Source organism: Cynocephalus volans, chromosome 1 (assembly GCF_027409185.1).
Source record: "Cynocephalus volans isolate mCynVol1 chromosome 1, mCynVol1.pri, whole genome shotgun sequence".
NCBI lineage: Eukaryota > Metazoa > Chordata > Mammalia > Dermoptera > Cynocephalidae > Cynocephalus > Cynocephalus volans.
The window spans coordinates 237,665,175-237,685,465 of NC_084460.1; positions in this window are offsets into that span (position 1 = coordinate 237,665,175).

Sequence of the window (20,291 nt, forward strand, 5' to 3'; positions counted from 1 at the left end):
TATTAACTTTTGGTGGTGTACTTTCTTGATTTTTTGTATTTCTGGTATCTCTTTTTTGGTGTTTATTCACTGTGGCCGGGGGTTTCACAGTTCACCGGTTTGAGACTAATGACTAACTAGGATGTTGCTGTGGTTGCCAATTTCGTATGGCTCCCTCCGTGACTGCTCAGTTGGCCTCTAGTGCCTTGTGTGTGTGGTTGTCTCGGGTCTTGGGCTTCTCCGGGGAGCCACCTTTCTGGTCAGCTTGGACTCTGCTGGGCTGGTGGATCAGGTACCACAGGGTGTGTGATCTCTGTTGAGCTTTCACTTCCTGTGCAGGACTTCTCCCTGTTCCGTGTGCTCTGGCCCAGGCTGTTAGATCGTGCAGTGGCGACCCCACCGGGTGTGTGGTTTTTGTCGAGTCTCCCCCTCCCTGGCCGCACGTCTCCCCACTCTGTGCGCACTGTGCTGGGCTGGGGCGTGTCTTCTGCACCCCTCGTCTATCAGCTGGGCCTTCAAGACCCTGCTTGGCACCGCCTCGCCCAGGAAGTCTACCAGGTTTCTGCTGGGCACAGACAACTGGTCTCTCTGGGTGCCTTTGTAGCACTATGTAGATCTTTCTCGGGTCTTGTTCACCTTTGTATCCCCCCAGTATAAACCGAGTCTAGCGCCCACCTGCAGCCTGGTCTCCGGCAGGTTCAAGCGGACCTTGGAACTCTCCTACCACACTATTCCCAACCAGACAATCGTTAGGCTTTTTTCCAAACTGGTGGCCGCAGAGATGGTATCTGCCTCCCAGTAACCGGGAGTTTACCTGGGGCCGGAGTCCAGGGTATGGTGGAGTGACAGTCGGCCCACCCGTACTTCCTTGCCGTCCCGACACTGGCCCGGGACACCCCCTCCACCAGCCCCACCAGAGAACCGCGGAGGGAGTGGGAGCGGAGGCCCCCCCCCGCCAGGCCAAGCAAGTGGGAGGGCTCAGTGATGGCCGAGCAGGGCGGAGCTGCCCGCACCTGGGAAAATGGAGGCAGCACCGGGCGGTGAGTGGCCTGGTGGTGCAGGCGGGAGCCGCGTGGGCATCCACCCCCCGAACAGAGCTGTGCCAGGGATCACTCACAGTGCTGTGCCAGGTCAGGTGCTCGCTCTCTGTCTCTGGTTTGCCGCCTTTCCCAGTTCTCGGCCGCTGCCGCCTCGGGCTGTTCAGTCGCGGCGCGGCTCGGGCGCTCCCAGGAATCTTCTTTTCTGCCGGTCTGTAACCTCAAATCCTGAATAGGGCAGCTGGCCGCCTTCAGCGGGGCCCCGGCCTCCGGGATCCTGGCTGCATCCACAGCAGCCCTGGTGCCGTGTTCCCTGTTTCGAGACTCGCTTTTGCAGCTAAGAAACAGTTCTTTTCCTGCTCCACACTTCAAAGCTGTTGTCTGTAAAATCAACATGAACTGTTTTTAAATGGCAAAGGAAACAATTCTGTCATCTCTACTTCAACTACCGTGTCTTGATTGGGTAGGTTTCTGCTTGCAGAGTAGTACCTAATATATAAATCTGTAAATCTTTATAATAAGATCATGAACTCCTTTGGGGAAAAAAAATTAACTTGGCTAAACAATGCAGCCAAATTGAAATAAAATTGATTTTACTCAAGATGAAAGTGGCTGAAATTAATCATCTTCTGAGTCATTACTTTTAAAGTATGTTCTGTGAGATTGTGGAGCCTGGGTACAGTGCTCATATCTTATATCCTGAGGAAAGAGACAAGAAAAATGAACTACAAGCCTCTGCTAGTCTATCTTAATTAATCATCAAACGAACATTGAAGTCCCCCACCCAGGTACATAGGGTAGAATGAGCTGACAATAACTGGCCTGGAGGTGAAGAATAACAGATACAGAGAGAAACTATGCCAGACATCGGACTACTCATTTTCCTTCCACCAATCATTCAAGATAAGTACTATTAAAATGAGAAAATGAGACTCAGCATGATTCAATAACTTAATAAAAGGAAGTTGCATTACTTCATCCTGGTATGTAGCAGTGTTAAGTAATGGTTAAAAGCACAGAATCAGGAGCCGAGCTTTCTGGGTTCAAATCCTGAATTCTATAGCATACTACCTGTGTGACCTTGGATAAGGTCTTTAACCTCTCTGTGTTTCAGAACACCTCTGAAAGAAAGGGATGCTAATAATACTCACTTTATGTGGTGGCTATAAGTTTCAAATAAATTAGCAACATTGCCTGGCATATGGAAATTTCTATATAAGTATTAACTATTACTACTATTACAATCCAGATCTGCCTGAATTTATATATTTTGCCTTGATCTTAATGAAAAACCATGCCTCTCCACGTTTTCCATGTAATCTTACAGGTTAAAAAGGGTGGTTGGGTGCGCTGTGTCCCGAGCTGAATTGGCAGTGCTGTGACATGAAACCTCTCAGTGTGCAGTACGGTGAGTACACTGGTGATGCCACCCTGTTCACACTCCAGACAATGTCTGCTGCATCTTTTTTTTAATTAACTAATGTTTTATCTTCTATTTTTAAAATTTATTTAAAAATTTAATAAATACACATAATAATTATACATATTTATGGGGTACAGAGTGATATTTCAATAGATGTATGCAATTTCAATACACGGATGTGTGGTGATCAGATCAGGGTAATTAGCACATCCATCACCTCAAACGTTTATCATTTCTTTGTATTGGGAATATTCAAAATTCTCTCTTCTAGCTGTTTGAAAATATACCATAAATTATTACTAACTATAGTCACCTAACAGTGCTATAGAACACGAGAACTTATTCTTCCTATCTAGCTGTAAGTTTGTACCCATTAACCAACCTCTCACAATTCCCTCACCCTCACCCCCTTCCCAGTCTCTAGTAACCACAATTCTACTTTCTACTTCTACAAGCTCAACTGTTTTAGCTCCCTCATATGAGTGAGAACATGCAGTATTTCTCTTTCTGTGTCTGCCTTATTTCACTTAACATAACATTTTCCAGACTTATCCATGTTGCCACAAATGATGGGATTTTGTTCTTTTTTATGGCTGAATAGTATTCCATTGTGCATATATACCACATTTTCTTTATCCATTCATCTGAAGATGCACATGGTTGATTCCCTATCTTGGCTATTATGGATAGTGCTACAATAAACATGGAGGTGCAGATATCTTATCAGTATACTGATTTCCTTTCCTTGGAATAAATACCCAGTAGAGAGATTGTTGGATCATCTGGTAATTATATTTTTAGTTTTTTGAGGAAGCTCCACACTACTTTCCACAATGGCTGGTCTGATTTACATGCCCACCAACAGTGTATGAGTTTCCTTTTTTCCACATCCTTTCTAGCATTTGTTATTTTTTGTCCTTTTGATAATAGTCAATCTAACTGGGGTGAAATGGTATCTCATTGTGGTTTTGATTTGCATATCCTTGATGATTAGTGATGTTAGGCATTTTTTTATGTACTTGTGGGCCATTTGACTATTCAGATCATTTGCTTTTTTTTCAACTGGATTATTTGGTTTTTTGCTGTTGAGTTGAGTTCCCTGTATTTTCTGGATATTGATCCCTTGTCTGATAAACAGTTTGCAAATATTTTCTCCCATTCTGCAGGCTGCCTCTTTAGTCTGGTAATTGTTTCCTTTGCAGTGCAGAAGCTTTTTAGTTTGATAATCCCATTTGTCTATTTTTGCTTTTGTTGCCTGTGCTTTTGAGACCTTATCCATAAAATGTTTGCTCAGGCCAATGTCCTGAAGCATTTCTCCTAAGTTTTTTCCTAGTAGTTTCACAGTTTTGGGTCTTACCTTTAAGTCTTTAAATCCATTTTGAGTTTATTTTTGTATAAGGTGAGAGATAGGGGTCTAGTTTCATACTTTTCTGCATGGATATTCAGTTTTCCCAGCACCATTTATTGAAGAGGCTGCCCTTTCCTGAATGTATCTTCTTGGCACCTTTGTCAAAAATCCGTTGGCTATATAAATACGTGGATTTATTCCTGGGTTCTCTATTCTATTCCATTGGTCTGTGTGTCTGTTTTTATACCAGTACCATGCTGTTTGGGTTACTGTAGCTTTGTAGTACATATTGAAGTCAGGTGGTATGATACTTCTAGCTGTGTTTATTTTGCTCAGGATTGCTTTGGTTGTCTGGGGTCTTTTGTGGCTCTGTATGAATTTTAGAATTGTTTTTTCTATTTCTGTGAAGAATGCCATTAATATTTTGATAGGGATTTCATTCAATCTCTAGATCACTTTGGGTAGTTTCATCATTTTGACAATGTTAATGCTTCTAATCCATAAACATTGGATATCTTTCCATTTGTTTGTGTCTCTTCAATTTCTCCACCCCCACCTCCCACTACCCCCCACTCTGCCCTGAGGGCACAAGTAAGATGAATTCTTCATTTTCTTTCATCAGCATTTTGTAGCTTTTATTAGGATCTGTCATCTCCTTAGTTAAATTTACTCCTAGGTATTTTTTGTAGCTATTGTAAATAAAATTGCTTTCTTGATTTCTTTTCAGCTACTTCATTGTAGGTGTAGAGAAACACTACTGACTTTTGTAAGTTAATTTTGTATCCTTCAGCTTTACTGAATTTATCAGTTCTAAGATAAGACTTTTAAGTAGAGTCTTTGGGTTTTCCTATATATAAGATCATGTCATCTGCAAACAGAGATAATTTGACTTTCTCTTTTCCAATTTGGATGCCCTTTCTTTCTTTGTCTTGCCAAACTGCTCTCACCAGCACCTCCAGTACTATGTTGAATAAGAGTGGTGAAAGTAGGCATCCTCGTCTTGTTGCAGTTCTTATAGGAAAAGCTTTCAACTTTTCCCTATTCAGTATTGTGTTAGCTGTGGATTGTACTATACAGTCTTTATTGTGTTTAGCTGTGTTCTTTCTATAACTAATATGTTGAGAGTTTTTTATAATGAAGGGATGTTGAATTTTATCACATTTTTTCTGCATTTATTGAGATGATCATATGGTTTTTGTCCTTCATTCTGTTGATGTGATGTATCACATTTATCAATTTGTATATTTTGAATCATCCTTGCATCCCTGGGGTAAATCCCATTTAATTACAATGTATAATCTTTTTGACGTGCTATTGGATTTTGTATGCCAGTATTTTGTTGAGGATTTTCACATCTGTGTTCATCAGGGATATTGGCTTGTACTTGTCTTTTTTTGTTGTGTCCTCATCTGATTTTGGTATTAGGATAATGCTGGACTTGTAGAATGAGTCTGCAAAAATTCCCTCCTCTTCAATTTTTTGGAATAGTTTAAGAAGAATTGGTGTTAGGTTTTTTTTCAAAAGTTTGGTAGAATTCAGCAGTGAAACCATCTGGTCCTGGGCTTTTCTTTTTTGGGAGACATTTTATTACTAATTCAATCTCATTACTTGTTATTGGTCTGTTCAAGTTTTCTATTTCTTCCTGGTTCGGTCATAGTAGGTTATATGTTTTCAGGAATTTATCCATTTCTTCTAAGTTTTCCAATTTGTTGGAGTATAGTTTATGTAGTCTCTAATGATCCTTTGTATTTCTGTGGTATCAGTTATAATGTCTCCTTTTTCATTCCTGATTTTATTTATTTGAGTCTTCACTTTCTTTTTTTAGTCTAGTTAACGGTTTGCCAATTTTGTTTATCTTTTCAAAAAGCCAAATTTTTGGTTTTTTAGTCTCTATTTTATTCAGTTCTGCTCTGATTTTTGTTGAATCATAATCATAATTGATTATACATATTTTGGGGATTCAATGTTGACATATGTTAATCAACTCAATATTACTAGCATATATATTATTACAAATCATGCTTATTCTTTATGCTCCTTGCCCAATCTCTCCCCATCCCCTTCTTCCTCCCCCCCACCACTGATAGCCCTAGATTTCTTCTCACCTTCTGAAAGAGTAGTGGTTACTCTGTTGATTTCTTGCCTAGATGATCTGTCCAATGCGAGAGGTGTGATCAGGTTCCCCAATATTATCATAGAGCAGATGCTTCTTCTGTCACTCTGGAATGGGCTTTGTGGAGAAAGACATCATCTTCTTTTCTTTGATCTTTGCTGGTGACTCTCCTTGTGTCAATGCACTCCAGTGGCTGGTGACCATCTGCATGGTGGTTGTGGCATCTAGCTGCTGTGGCTGTGGTGGGCCACCCACATGGAGGTGATATTTTTGGCATGCTCCTTGACACTGGTGGTGTGTCTGGTTGTGGGAGAGGGATCAGGTCCCTGGCTCCATGTCTCAGGTCCCCGGGTGGGCTCTGAGGCTCTGGCGGTGTGCCTGGATGTGGGGGGGGGGGGGGTCCTGGTCCCTGGCTCCATACTTCAGGTCCTCTGGGTGGGCCTTGAGGTGCTGGCAGTTTGCCTGTTGTTATTTTTTTCTGTCTACTGATTTGGGGGTTGTTTCATTCTTCCTTTTTTACTTCCTTGAGGTACAACATTAGATTATGTGAAATATTTCTACTTTTTTGATGCAGACATTTATTGCTATAAACTTCCTTCTTAGTACTGCTTTTCCTGTATCTTACAGGTTTGGTATGTTGTGTTTCTATTTTAGTTTGTTCCAAGAAGTTTTTTTATTTCCTTCTTAATTTCTGCATTGACCCATTGGTTGTTCAGCAGCATGTGTTTGTACAGTTTAAAAATACTCTTGCTATGAATTTCTAGTTTTATTCCCTTATGGTAAGAAAAGATACTTGATATGATTCAATTTTTAAAAATTTGTTGAGACTTGTTTTGAGCCTAACAGATGGTCAATCCTGGAGAAGTTTCCATGTGCTCATGAAAAGAACGTGTATTCTGCATCTGTTGGATGAAATGTTCTGTAATGCTCCATCTTATTTCCTCTATCCACTATACACAAATACCACTGGTCTGGCATGCATTGCAATACTATGCATTATAAGGATACAGGAGAAGAGTTTGAAAAGCTGCTGCTTCCTGCCACAGCTCTTACATCACTGTAGAAGCAGACTAACAAATTTTCTCTGCCATTCCCTAAAAGAGGAAAGCAAAACCAGGCCAATGAAGTGATAACAAGAACTAACGATTAGGAAAGTATTTTCCTGCCCATGACTCAAAGCAATAGGGGCAGTGAAGCTGATTTATGGCAACAATGATAGTAATGCTGCTGTCACCATTTCACCATTAATGACTTTGTCAGCAGTGTCTTTATTTTAAGAGGCATAATTCCTTTAGGTCCTACAAGTCTGCCTAACTCTCCAGAAGAAGAAACTCCAGGAGGAAGGAAAAAAAAAAAAAAAAAAAAGCTGTTTCCTAAAACATAAGGAGGGCAAATTTGACTTTGAAGGTTTTTAAAATAAAGTCTATTGTTTCTACATTTGCATAACTGCCTGCTTGTCTCCTTGGAAGTGTTTTGGAGAAGAATTAGTAGTCAATAAATAAACAAATCCCTGCTGTTTGTGACCTTGGAGCTGCTGTATAGGGTTGATCACATAAGTAGAAGCTCATTAGCAATCTAATACCTACCATTTGGAGCACCTGCCATCGTGACTGTGTTATTTGAAATCTCTGTTGTTTCTCTAAATACCAAGGGCATCTCTCTCCTTGTTGCAGAAATTCTCAATTTTTGCTATGCATTAGAATCACATAGGGAGCTTTAAAAACCACTGGTTCCCAGGTTGTGCCCCCAGAGAGTGTCATTCCATTTGTTGGGGATACAGCCTGGGTTTCAAGAATTTCTCCCAAGTTGTAGACAACCAAGTTTGAGTTTGTTCTTGGTTGGCAGTCACTCAGGCCTCTGGTTTTGCCTCAGTTTCAGCTGTTCTAGAGAATGGCTACTTATATTTTGAGTCTCCCTTGAGGTCCTCTCACTACCAAGTAAATTTTAATTTTCTATATGGCCCATGGTCTATATTATGTCAGACCATATCCAACCTGAGCCTTCAGGGCAGGTCTCCTGAATGAATATAAGTTAGAATCAACTTTCTCACAACCTCAACTGAAATGAACCCTGACAGAAACCCAAGTGTCTTAGTCTGTTAGTACTATAACAAGTTACCACAGACTGCGTTACTTAAAACAACAAAGATTTATATCTCACAGTTCTGGAGAGTGGGAAGTCCAAGATCAAGGTGTGGATAGATCTGGTGTCTGGTGAGGGGCTACCTGTGGATATGCAGACAGCCATCTTCTCCTTGTATACTCATCCCATCCATGAGGGCTCCATCCTATGGAGCCTATCTCCCAAAACCATCACATTGGAGGTTAGGATACCAACACATGAATGGGGGCATGGGAGGCAGGAGGAACACAAACATCAGTCTGTAACACCATGTAAGAGAGATTAGCTGAAGGAAGAGTTTGAGTATAAATTTAGAAAAGGAACTTGGTTCTGGTAATAAGTGTGGATGGTTTAAAAATTATATTCATAGGCTCAATTCTGTTGTTTTTCTTTTTTATAATAAGCTAGAATTATATTACCACAATATAGTGCTCTATATAAATATGCAGCATGATTAAAGTTTGTAATTTAACTGTAAAGTAGTGTGTTTCTTGTTTTGCTGCCACAGGAAGATTGTAATCCCATGGAAACTACCAATCAAAAAAAAGAACATCTTATAAGACTATTGGCCAATTGGGAATACTGAACAGAGCATTGAATTATTTCCATTCCATGACAGACTTTTATGAAGCATCTGCTAGGTTGCTGGCACTGTGCTAAGAACTCAGGATTCAAAAGCACCCCTTGTGGGGCTATCTAGTGAGGGAACAGACCATTTCAACATATTGTCGTCAGTGCTCCACTAAAAAGGAAGAACAGAGCAAGAGCCTTGAAATCAAAGGGGAGAATGGTGTTGGGTCAGGGAAGTCTTCTGGTGGAGAAAATGCCTTAGCTAAGTTTTAAAAGAAAGTGTTAACCAAGTTAAGTGAAATATTGGGGTTTAGGGATAGGGACTCAATTATACTCCAGCTTCCCTCCAGGTTCTGAACCAATTGAGTTGAACCCATGGGTCAATTAGGGATCAAAATCTCAGCTTTATAATTATTTTATTTATTTATTTTGCTCTTAGAACACTGGTGCACTTTTTATTCAAGAAGAGAATAAGTATTTGTAAATACGTTTCACGTATACTTCAAAGGCAATGCTGGTCGGCCGCTAGCTGGGGAATGAACAGGCCAGGGCTTTCCCCACCCCTTCTCCCCCATCCGTCACCCCAAGATGACAGAGACACATGGAGAGCCAGGAGCTGCCCAGCCCCAAAGGACAAAGATTCCAAGTTACATGAACAGAAGGACCTGGCTGCCAGCTCCCATCACAGTGCTGCCCGGAGAGGGGTAGGGGTGAGGGTGGGGTGGGGTGGGGTGTCTCCAGGGAGGTTGGGCACGCTCATTATGAAAACCCCTTTACCCGTTAGAAATAAATAGGGCATCAAGGTTCCCACTGGGCTCTCAGCACCGGGGCCAAGGCCACCACCTTCCACTGGAATGTATGACTTCTCCTCAACTTTATTGTTGTTACCTTTGCATTACTCTACGAATGGCCATGACTTTGCCAGAAGGAGAGTAGAAAACAGTGACAGAGGGAATCCCGTGGTTTTCAGCTCCTAATAAATGTTCATTGATTAATCAAAGAATAATACTACACTGAGGACAAAATACATGTAAGTGGCAAATGCAATTGGGAAAGAAAAAAAGTGGCAATATATATAGTATGACTCCTTTTATTTTGTTACACACTTGCATCAGTATAGGGATGTGTATGTGTGAGTATATTCAGGAATACACTGAAGAGGTCTAGAAGGAAATGGACAAACTGTTAATGGTTACTTCTGAGAGAAAAGTGTATTTAAAAAGGGGGGCAGATGAAGGAGTACTTTCATTATTTATACTACATATTTCTGTATTGTTTTAAATTTTTCAGCCATCACTTTTGTAATCTTTATTAACTTAAAAAAATAATCAAAAGTAATCTAAAAGGGAGAAAGAACTCTGGGGAGGAATTCACAACTTTATACTCCATAGCTCTGATTTCCTCCCAAATATAAAGAAGTCCTCTAGTACAGCATTTGGAGAACTTTTCAGGTTAGTCATTCTCTATTTTCATTTATTTTCAAAATATTTGACTCACACCAAAGTAACTTAATGTTGCTTTTAAATTTGGAGTTCAAATTTCTCAACCCTAAACTTTTAGCATCTTGTCCAGTAGGAATGTTAAGGTTTACTTGGGTGGTGAGTGTCTGTATGAGTATGTCTCTCAACTACTCCATAGGCCTTTTTTGACAAGTTCAGGATGAAGTATTGATACATTCCAGATGTTAGAGTGTCTAAGATATAAATGATGTCAAATGAAAGAAAAGTGAAATATAAGTGAAACTTTGGTAAATGTGACTATGTAACACCAAATTCTTCCCACATGTGGATGGTTAAGTATAAATTTATGTTTTCCCCTGATGTTATATAGATACACTCTTTGACTACCATTCTTCACAAAGCTGAATAAATATTCATTGATTAATTGAAGAATAATACTACACTGAGTGCAACATACAGTGTTATGTGACAAGTGCAATTGGAAAAGATGAAGAGTAGCTCCCAGGTCTCTAAGGAAGGAGTCCAAGTCCTAGTGCTTGCCTATATCCAACAGAGGCAAGTGGCAAGTGTGTGAATAAGACACGTATTTTACATGTTTTACAGACCAAGGAATCACTGAAGTTAGATTATAAAGATTATGAGAATGAATGAAAGAAGGGGAAAGAACATTCTTCATCTTCATTGAATTTCCAAGATATTATTTTCATATGTGAAAATAGATGTTCATCCATATGAACCTAGATGTCAGCAATATCACCTTGCTTCCAACAATGTGATAAGATTGGCTTCCATTCATTCCACATTCTATGCAACGTCCAATAATGTTCCCAAGATATCTGTGATATCCCAGGGTTTTTTTTTTTACTTTTTCATAGTTACCTACCGCTCCACTCTTTGACTTCCTCTGAATTAATTAGTTCACATTATGACTGCCTCTTCTTCACACTCTGTTCTGCACCATGAAATTTAACTCCTCTTTCTGATATCTACCAGGGGGTGGGGGCACATTCACACAAAGCTTTTGTGTTTACAGCAGATCCTACGTACAGTTTTTTGAGATGAATGGGGTTTACATCACAATCCTACAGATAAGTTAAAACTGAGTATTAGACGTCTGTGCTATTCAAATGACTTTCTACCATCTTTTGCCATTTCTACCTCAGCCTCCCTCCAGGCTACTTAGCTTCCCTTTCCCTTTTTTTCTCCCCCATCCCTCACAATATGAGGATCCTGAAGCTTTATAAGCTGATGGCCTTCTGGAAAGCATTGTTCAGGATGTTTACTTTTTTCTTAGTATGAGCAATATCATAGCTTACAAAATGGATATTATAAGTTTTACTAGTTATGTTATAATGAGATGCTAGAAATTCTAAGAAATAGACAACTTCTTTCTTTCTTTCCCTAACTTCTCTAGTCTTTAAAACTTAACCTGATGGTTAATGAACTATAAATAGTTCCAACATGATCAGATTGTTTCTGTGTTTTGGATTTGCATGAAAGAACAATAACAATTAAACTCATTCCATTCATGTTTATGTTTAATGCTGTGAGGAGTTGCACTTTCATCAGCCCATTGAGCACTGAAGCTCAATTTGAGTGTACAAATCATACTGTAAGAAAAAATAATAACTTTTTAAATGTATTGCTATTTGCTATATACTATTAATGGCATGCTATTAAAATAACTTTGGCCACCATAGTAGATTTACTTTGGAGGTATGAATTGCAAATGTTTGTAAAATGTCTCATAAAAATGATTAATAATGAAATATAAATAATTACAGGCATTTTTCTTGCTCTTTTTTTTTAAAAAACAGAAGATACACAGGAGCTGTGATGTAGATCGACTTAGATTAAGGCCATGATATGTATATAATACAATGGTACTACAATATATATGTCAATGACTGTACTTAATTTTGGTAGGATGAATGTCACAGAAATACCTATCATTTTCTCAGTGAAGGTCAACATATAAAGGCCTGCCCATTTTTTAAAGGGAGGTTGGGGTAGTATTATAAATATGAACTTAGGTGATAGTCTGATAGGTTTAGATTGGGGAGGAAGGTGTATCCAGGCAGAGAACAGCACAAAGAAAAGCACAAGGCACATACCGGGAATCAGGAGTTCAATGGTTCAAGATACTGGCCATGGATAAATAGTGAGATATAAGGCTTGAATTCTGGGGTAAGTTGGCTTGATAATGATAATAAAGATAATTAAAAAGAGAATTTAGCCTTTTAAAGGTTAAGGAAGAGGCCTGGCTGGTTAGCTCAGTTGCCGTGTTATAACACCAAGGTCAAGGGTTCAGATCCCCAAACCGTCTAACTGCAAAAAAAAAAAAAAGTTAAGTAAGAGACATTGAAGTATGGTAAATGGAGCTAGGGTGATTCATTTAAGAGTCATTGGTTTGTTTCCAATTTGTCACGATTGGAAGTTGACATTGGGAAAAGAAGAGGATCTGGTTCTTCCCATTACTAGTAGCATCAAAACACAGAGGCTGCAGCTACAACAAGAACTAGGTATCTTGGTAGGAAGATATTAAGTGATAAGTACACACCTTTCCTCTCCTCCCCTTCCTGCCCTTATGTACGCCTCTCTACATAGCCACTGCCAACCTCTTACACTAAATATCATTTCAATCTACTCAAGCAAGAACACATTACTTTGGATGTGGTACATGAAGAAAATAAACATGTTTTTACAGCATGGCATGCTGTTCTGAACAGCATATATTAATTGCTGATGAGTTTAGTCAGAAATTGAGAATTTTTGTGTGTACTGCATTCCTTTTCAATTATGTAAGAAAACATCTTTTCTTAATGATGCAGTCTCTATAATATACAGGAACACATTTCATAGAACATCTTGTGCATGAATTTTTTAATTTTATTTTTCATAACCTTGAAGTCTTTAAATGGATTCCACAACTTCTTTATAGTAAGAAAATCTTTGTTCCAACAAAAGAATGAAGATCAAACTAAAAAGCTTCTGCACAGCAAAAGAAACAATTAACAGAGTTAAAAAGACAACCAACAGAGTGGGAGAAAATATTTGCAAAATATACATCTGACAAAGGATTAATATCCAGAATATATAAGGAACTCAAACAACTTTACAAGAAAAAAACAAGCAACCCAATTAAAAAATGGGCAAAAGAGCTAAGTAGGCATTTCTCTAAGGAAGATATACAAATGGCCAACAGACACATGAAAAAATGCTCAACATCACTCAGCCTTCAGGAGATGCAAATCGAAACCACATTGAGATACCATCTCACCCCAGTTAGGATGGCTAAAATCCAAAAGACTGTGAATGATAAATGCGGGCGAGTTTGCAGAGAAAAAGGAACTCTCATACATTGTTGGTGGGACTGCAAAATGGTGCACCTTCTATGGAAAATGGTATGGAGGTTCCTTATACAATTGCAGATAGATCTACCATATGACCCAGCTATCCCACTGCTGGGAATATACCCAGAGGAATGGAAATCATCAAGTGGAAGGTATACCTGTTCCTCAATGTTCATCGCAGCACTCTTTACAATAGCCAAGAGTTGGAACCAGCCCAAATGTCCATCATTGGATGAGTGGATACAGAAAATGTGGTACATCTACACAATGGAATACTACTCAGCTATAAAAATGAATGAAATACTGCCATTTGCAACAACATGGATGGACCTTGAGAGAATTATATTAAGTGAAACAAGTCAGGCACAGAAAGAGAAATACCACAGGTTCTCACTTATTGGTGGGAGCTAAAAATTAATATATAAATTCACACACATACACACACACACAAAAAAAAACGGGGCAGGGGAAGAAGATATAACAACCACAATTACTTGAAATTGATACGACAAGCAAACAGAGGGGACATTGGTGGCGGGGAGGGGGGGAGGGAGGAGGGAGGGAGGTTTTGGTGATGGGCAACAATAATCAGCCACAATGTATATCGACAAAATAAAATTAAAAAAAAAAAAAAAAAGAACGAAGGACTCAATAAATTCAACATTTCAGTAACAGATTAAGTATTTTTAAATAAAAATGTTATAGTTACATGAAAACTATTAGCTCTTTCTATATTTTAAAATAACTTGCAATAAGCACTACTCAGGAACTTGTGACATATTTATTGATTATCTTCACACAGAAGTTAAGGAATAGGCCTGGCCGGTTAGCTCAGTTGGTTAGAGTGTGGTATTATAACACCAAGGTCAAGGGTTCAGATCCTGGACCAGCCTGCCACCATAAAAAAAAAAAAAAGTTAAGCAACGGATCAGAGTTAAGGTACAAATCAAACACTTGGAATTGCTCAAATATAATTGCTTGTGCCTTTAAGGCTTTTCGCTTAGTATCAATTTTCTAGTAGTTGAACTTGGAAAGTTGTTCCTAAAGTGCAATAATTTTGTTTTAAGATAGAAATATACTTTAAAAAACAAAAGGTAACAAGGGTCGGTGAGGTTGTGGAGAAACTGGGCCCCTTGTACACTGTTTGTGGGACTGTAAAATGGTGTAGCCTCTATGGAAAACAGTATGGAGGTTCTTCAAAAAATAAAAATAGAACTACCATATGATCCAACAATCCCAATTCTGGGTATATATCCAAAAGAATTGAAATCCAGATCTCGAAGAGGTATCTGCAATCCCATGTTCATTGCAGTGTTATTAACAATAGCCAAGATATGGAAGCAACCCAAATGTCCATCAACAGGTGAATGGATAAAGAAAATGTGGTATATACATACAGTGAAATATTGCTCAGCCTTAAAAAAGAAGGAAATCCTAACATTTGCAACAACATGGATGGACCTGGAAGACATTGTGCTAAGTGCAATAATGTCCAATTATTTTTGAAAATGGGTTGGAGAAATCCATATCACATATATGATGTGGATCATATTTGTGACAAATACTGCATGATTCCTCTTATATGAAGTGTCTAAAACAGTCATATGTATAGAAATACACAGTAGAATGGTGGTTACCAGGGGATGGGTGTAGGAACATATGGGGAGTTGTTCAATGGATATAAAGTTATAAAGAGATCTGCTGTATGACATAATACCTATTATCAACAATAAGGTATTATGCAGTTAAAAATTTGTTAAGAGGATAGATCATATTAAGTATTCTTACTATATAAAGCAAAACTAGGGCTGGCTGAGTAGCTCACTTGGGAGAGCATGGTGCTGATAACATGAAAGTCAAGGGTTCAGATCCACGTACCAGCCGGCTACCAAAAAAAAGAAAAAAAAAAAATCACAAAAAGACACAAGGAAACTTTTAGAAGTGATGTGTATGTTTAAAACCTTGATTGTGTTGATGGTAACATGAAAGTATACATATGTCCAAACTCACCAAACTGTGTACATTAATTATGTGCAATTTTTGTATACCAGTTAAGTCTCAGTAAAGCTAGAAAAAAAGATATTTCAATCAACATTGACTGCAACCTTATTGAACGAAGAGCAAAATATTTGCACTGAAGCATATTTTAGTTTTTGTTTTAAGTTTGTTACATTTTGTTTTTTTCTTTGGCGGCTGGCAGGTACAGAGATTGAACCCTGGACCTTGGTGTTATCAGCACCATGCTCTAATCAACTGAGTTGACTAGCCCGTCCTGCACTGAAGCATATTTTACGTTATATAAATTCTAGATTTTAGATTGTTTTTAATCTTAAGATCATAAAACATATGTTGTCTTTTTGAATGTCTTTCCATATAGTATGTCTGTTGGAGGAAGAGGAGCAACCACTGGGGCATCCAATTCACTGTGGGAACTCAATGAAAGATAAAAGCTGATACCTTGGAGTGAGTGTTCTTACTGTTATCTGTGAACTCAACATTAATAAAGAAGGTGATCATTTAAAAAAGGAGATGGGTGGAGTAAGATGAAGAAATGACTCAGTGATTTAAGGTTAACAACTAGTTTTTATTCTTATTTTTACTTCGTTGTTTTTCTTTGCTATCCAGGCTATCCATTGTCTTTCCCTGGGATATAAGCTAATGAGGGCACATGCCATGTCTGTTTTGTTCAGGAATACTACCCCAACACTGAGCACAGTACCAGGCGTATAGCTGACCTTTGATAAATATCTCATAAGTATTTATTTGTTGTTTGTTTGTTTTTTGTGACCGGTAAGGGGATTGCAACCCTTGGCTTGGTGTTGCCCGCACTGCACTCAGCCAGTGAGCGCACTGGCCATCCCTATATAGGATCCGAACCCACGGTGGGAGCGCCAGTGCGCTCCCAGCGTCGCACTCACCCGAGTGAGCCACGGGGTTGGCCCTCTCATAAGTATTTAGATGAGCCATGTTGTTTGGTGATGTAAGAAACAAGGTAGTTTTTTTTGAAAATTTAAAGTAAAATCTTGCCATACGTGTATTATATACATTGTGACCCGTCACCTTAAGAAACAAGTTTAACCCTGTTTAAATTACACTGACATCTTTTTATATGTTAATTTTATCTTATTTCAAAGGTTACTAAATATAGAGAAACATTAAAAAACAAACAAACCTCTTTTCAAACTAAACACCTTATATACATATAGAACTTTAAACTTTTTCAAACCTTTTGTATGTTTGACCTCACAACAACCTTTGGAAAAGTGGTATCATTAGCCCTTAAATTTGGGAGCCCAAACGCAGACTGGTTACCTGATACACAAGTTGGTAGAAGAACAGATGGGGAGGCAGCCTCCAGACTCGTGTTTTTATACCACACTGTTTTTTCCTGCAGTCTCTCTACATAGACATCCTGTTGCTGGGTTGCTGCCTCTCCTGGAAAGATCCAGTGTCAAGTCAATGACTCCCCAAGACACGCCAGAGGGGGTGTGATATGGATCACTCAAACCCATTTTCAACCAAAACATTCAGATAATTTAGGCTAAAGTGATCATTTGTCAAGTTTGAATGATCTGGATAATGCCACAAGTTTTTTACTTTTGTGGTTCCAGCATTCTTCTACTTTGAAGTAGGGGCAGGGTATTGCTAAACATTTTACACCAAAGTTGTGGTACGATTTGGGAAGTAATACATTTTTTGTGTGTGTGTTTTTTTAAAAGATGACCAGTAAGGGGATCTTAACCCTTGACTTAGGAGTTGTCAGCACCATGCTCACCCATTGAGCTACCTGGCCATCCCTATACAGGATCCGAACCTGTGGCCTTGGCGTTATCAACACCACACTCTCCCGAGTGAGCCACGGGCTGGCCCAAGGAAATAATACATTTTTTGCAAATATCTTCCAATTGCCTTGTTCAGATTCTTTATTCATGAGTCCCACACAACTCATTTATTTATTTCTTCATTAAACAAATATTTATTGATACCCTATTAGGTTCCAGACACTGTGCTAGATACTGGGATACAGTTGGCAATTTTTTAAAAAGTCAAATATACACCTACCACATGACCCAGCAATTCCACTCCTGGGTATTTATCCAAAAGAAATGAAAACCTATATTCACAAAAAGCCTTGTACATGAATGTTCTTGGAAATTTTATTAAGTTGTGCATGAATGTTCTTGGCAACTTCTAGCCAAAAATTGGGAACAACCCAAATGTCCAACAGGCAAACAAATTGTGATATATCCATAGAATGCAATACAAAACAGCAATAGAAAGGAATAATTATTGATTCGTGTAACAATATGGATGAACCTCAAAAACATTATGCCAAATGAAAGAAGCCAGATACAAAAGAGTACGTACAGTTCATAATTTATTGCACCATTTATATGAAATTCTAAAACACTCAAAACTAATTTATGGTATGGCAAATTGTATGTTATATATATTTTACTACAATAAAAAAATGAAAAAAACTATAGCAATAGAAAGCAAGTAAGTGGTTTCCTTGGGCTTAGAGCTGACTGCAGAGGGGCATAAGAAACTTTTTGGGGTGGCAGAAATGTTCCATATCTTGATTGTGGGAGTGGTTACACAGATGCAAACATTTGTCAAAACTCACAAAGCATATATTTAAATTTTAATTTTCTTGTATGTAAATTATACTTTAATAAAGTTTATTTAAAAGTAAACACACAGACACAAACTTACTTACAAAGGCTAGAAACAAAACAAATTTTTTGTCTCAGTTTTTGTGGGTCAGGAGTCTGGGCTGAGATCTCTGCTCAGGGTCTCACCTGAAATCAAGATGTGGGTCAGGGATGTGATCTCATCAAGCTCATTCACTTTGTTGGCAGATTTCCTTTCCTTGCACCTATAGGATGGAGGCCTCCAGTGCTAAAGTCCCTATCATAGCAGCTGGCTTCATCAAGGCAAGCAGAAGAGTCTTTCTCACTACAGTCAGCTGAGACAGTCTTTTTTTTTTTTTTTTATTAATTGTTTTAGTTGAATCATAATTGATTATATATATTTTTGGGATTCAATGTTTACATATGTTAAATCTATATTATTAGCATATATATTATTAAATTGTACTTACTCTTTATGCCCCTTGTCCAGTCTCTCTCCATCCTGCTCTCCTTCCCCACCCCCACCTCTGATAACCCTAGATTTCTTCTCTCCTCTGAAAGAGTAAGTTACTCTGTTGATTTGTTGCCTAGATCTATCCAGTGCTGAGAGAAGTGTGTTCAGGTCCCCCACTATTATCATAGAGGAGATGCTTCTTCTATCACACTGGACTGGGCTTTGTGGAGAGAGGCATCCTCTTCTTTTCTTTGGTCTTTGCTGGTGACTCTCCTTGTGTCAATGCACTCCAGTGGCTGGTGGGCCATCTGCCTGGTGGTTGTGGCAGTCATGGCTATTGTGGTGGCTGTGGTCACATGGAAGTGGTGTTTTTGGTGTGCTCCTTGGCTGATTGCAGGAGGAGGGGTCAGTCCCTGGCTCCATCTGTTTTTACTTCTAAGGTGTGGTTGGGGAGCAGTTGGGTGGGAGGGGGAGAGGGAGGGGGGAAGGAAATAGGTGGGAGAAGGAGGAAGGAGTGGGGATGTGGTTGAGGCCCATGGCACCCCCTTCATTCCTGCAGGGGAGACTAAGGGGCTTCCAGTGGTGGCTTGGTCATTGCTGGGCTGAATGCAGATGTCAGGGGTGTGTGGCTGAAGCCCTTGGCCCCCCACTGCCCCAGTTTGGGAGCCCAGGGTGCTTCTTGCAGCAGCTAGTTGGTCGTGGCTGGTCTGGTTGTGGGTGTGGGGGGCATGGCTGAGGCCCTCGGCTGCCTTCCCTCCCTGGCTTGGGGACCCAGAGGGCTTCCAGTCCTCCTAGGTTTTATAGGTGCTCTTTGGTGAAGTGAGACCTTTACTAGTTAATATCAAACTTTGTCTCTGGTCTGTGGGTATTTTGTTTGTCTGTCAGTTCTGTGTTGGATTATTCTGTTTCCACCACTTAAACTCTGCACTGGAACTAATTTGTTGTCCTTTGCATACTTCTAAAATGGGGGAACTTCCTGTGGGGACCAGCTCTTAAGTCCTGTGGTTGAGCTAAAATGCTGCTTTGCTGCTAATTCTCCGGGAAAGCCTTTTTGTGCAGCTCAGGATTTAATGATTGACTTTGAAGTTACTTCCAGGTCTTGTGAGATCTGGTGCACTTGGGTTGTGTAGACACTCTGGTCTGGGCCTCAGTCTTTTCAGCAAACTGCCCCCCCTGCAGTTCTATATTACTGACCAGTCTACACAGAGTGGGCCTATGCTGAGTGGAGGGCAGATCAGCTGTCCATGCTGAGCCCTGATGTTCCCCCTGTGGGCCCATCTCCCCCACCCCCACATTCCAAACACTTCCGATGGGATGGGCCATGCGCTAGTCCCTTGCGATGACTCACCAGTCTCTGAGTGCCTCCTTTTTTCTGTCTGTGGCTCCTTGCTCCTGTGTGGGTCCTGGGGAACCCTGTTAGTGCTCTTGCTGCCTGGGGGCCACCAAGGTCCTCTTTTCCCCTGCCGCCTCCAAGCAACTCCATCCGAAGGGCATAGCTGCGGCTTTTGCCAGCTCCTGCTCCGTGAGCTCACCAGCTCCAGCCTTGAAGCATCAGGGACTCTAAATGGTGGGAAGTCCTTTCTTTCTCTCATCATGGCTTCTCCTGCCTTCATGTACTCCGTAGGTCTCTCCTCCTCTTCCCCTGAGCTCTAGCGGCCCCAGCTTGGCTGTCGCTGCTTTTTAATAGTTGTAAATTGGTTGACTTGTTGGAGAAAGTGATGCTGGAGACTGTCTATTCCACCAACTTGACCAGAAGTGAGGCAGAGTCTTATATAACTTAATATAACATCGTCTCCATT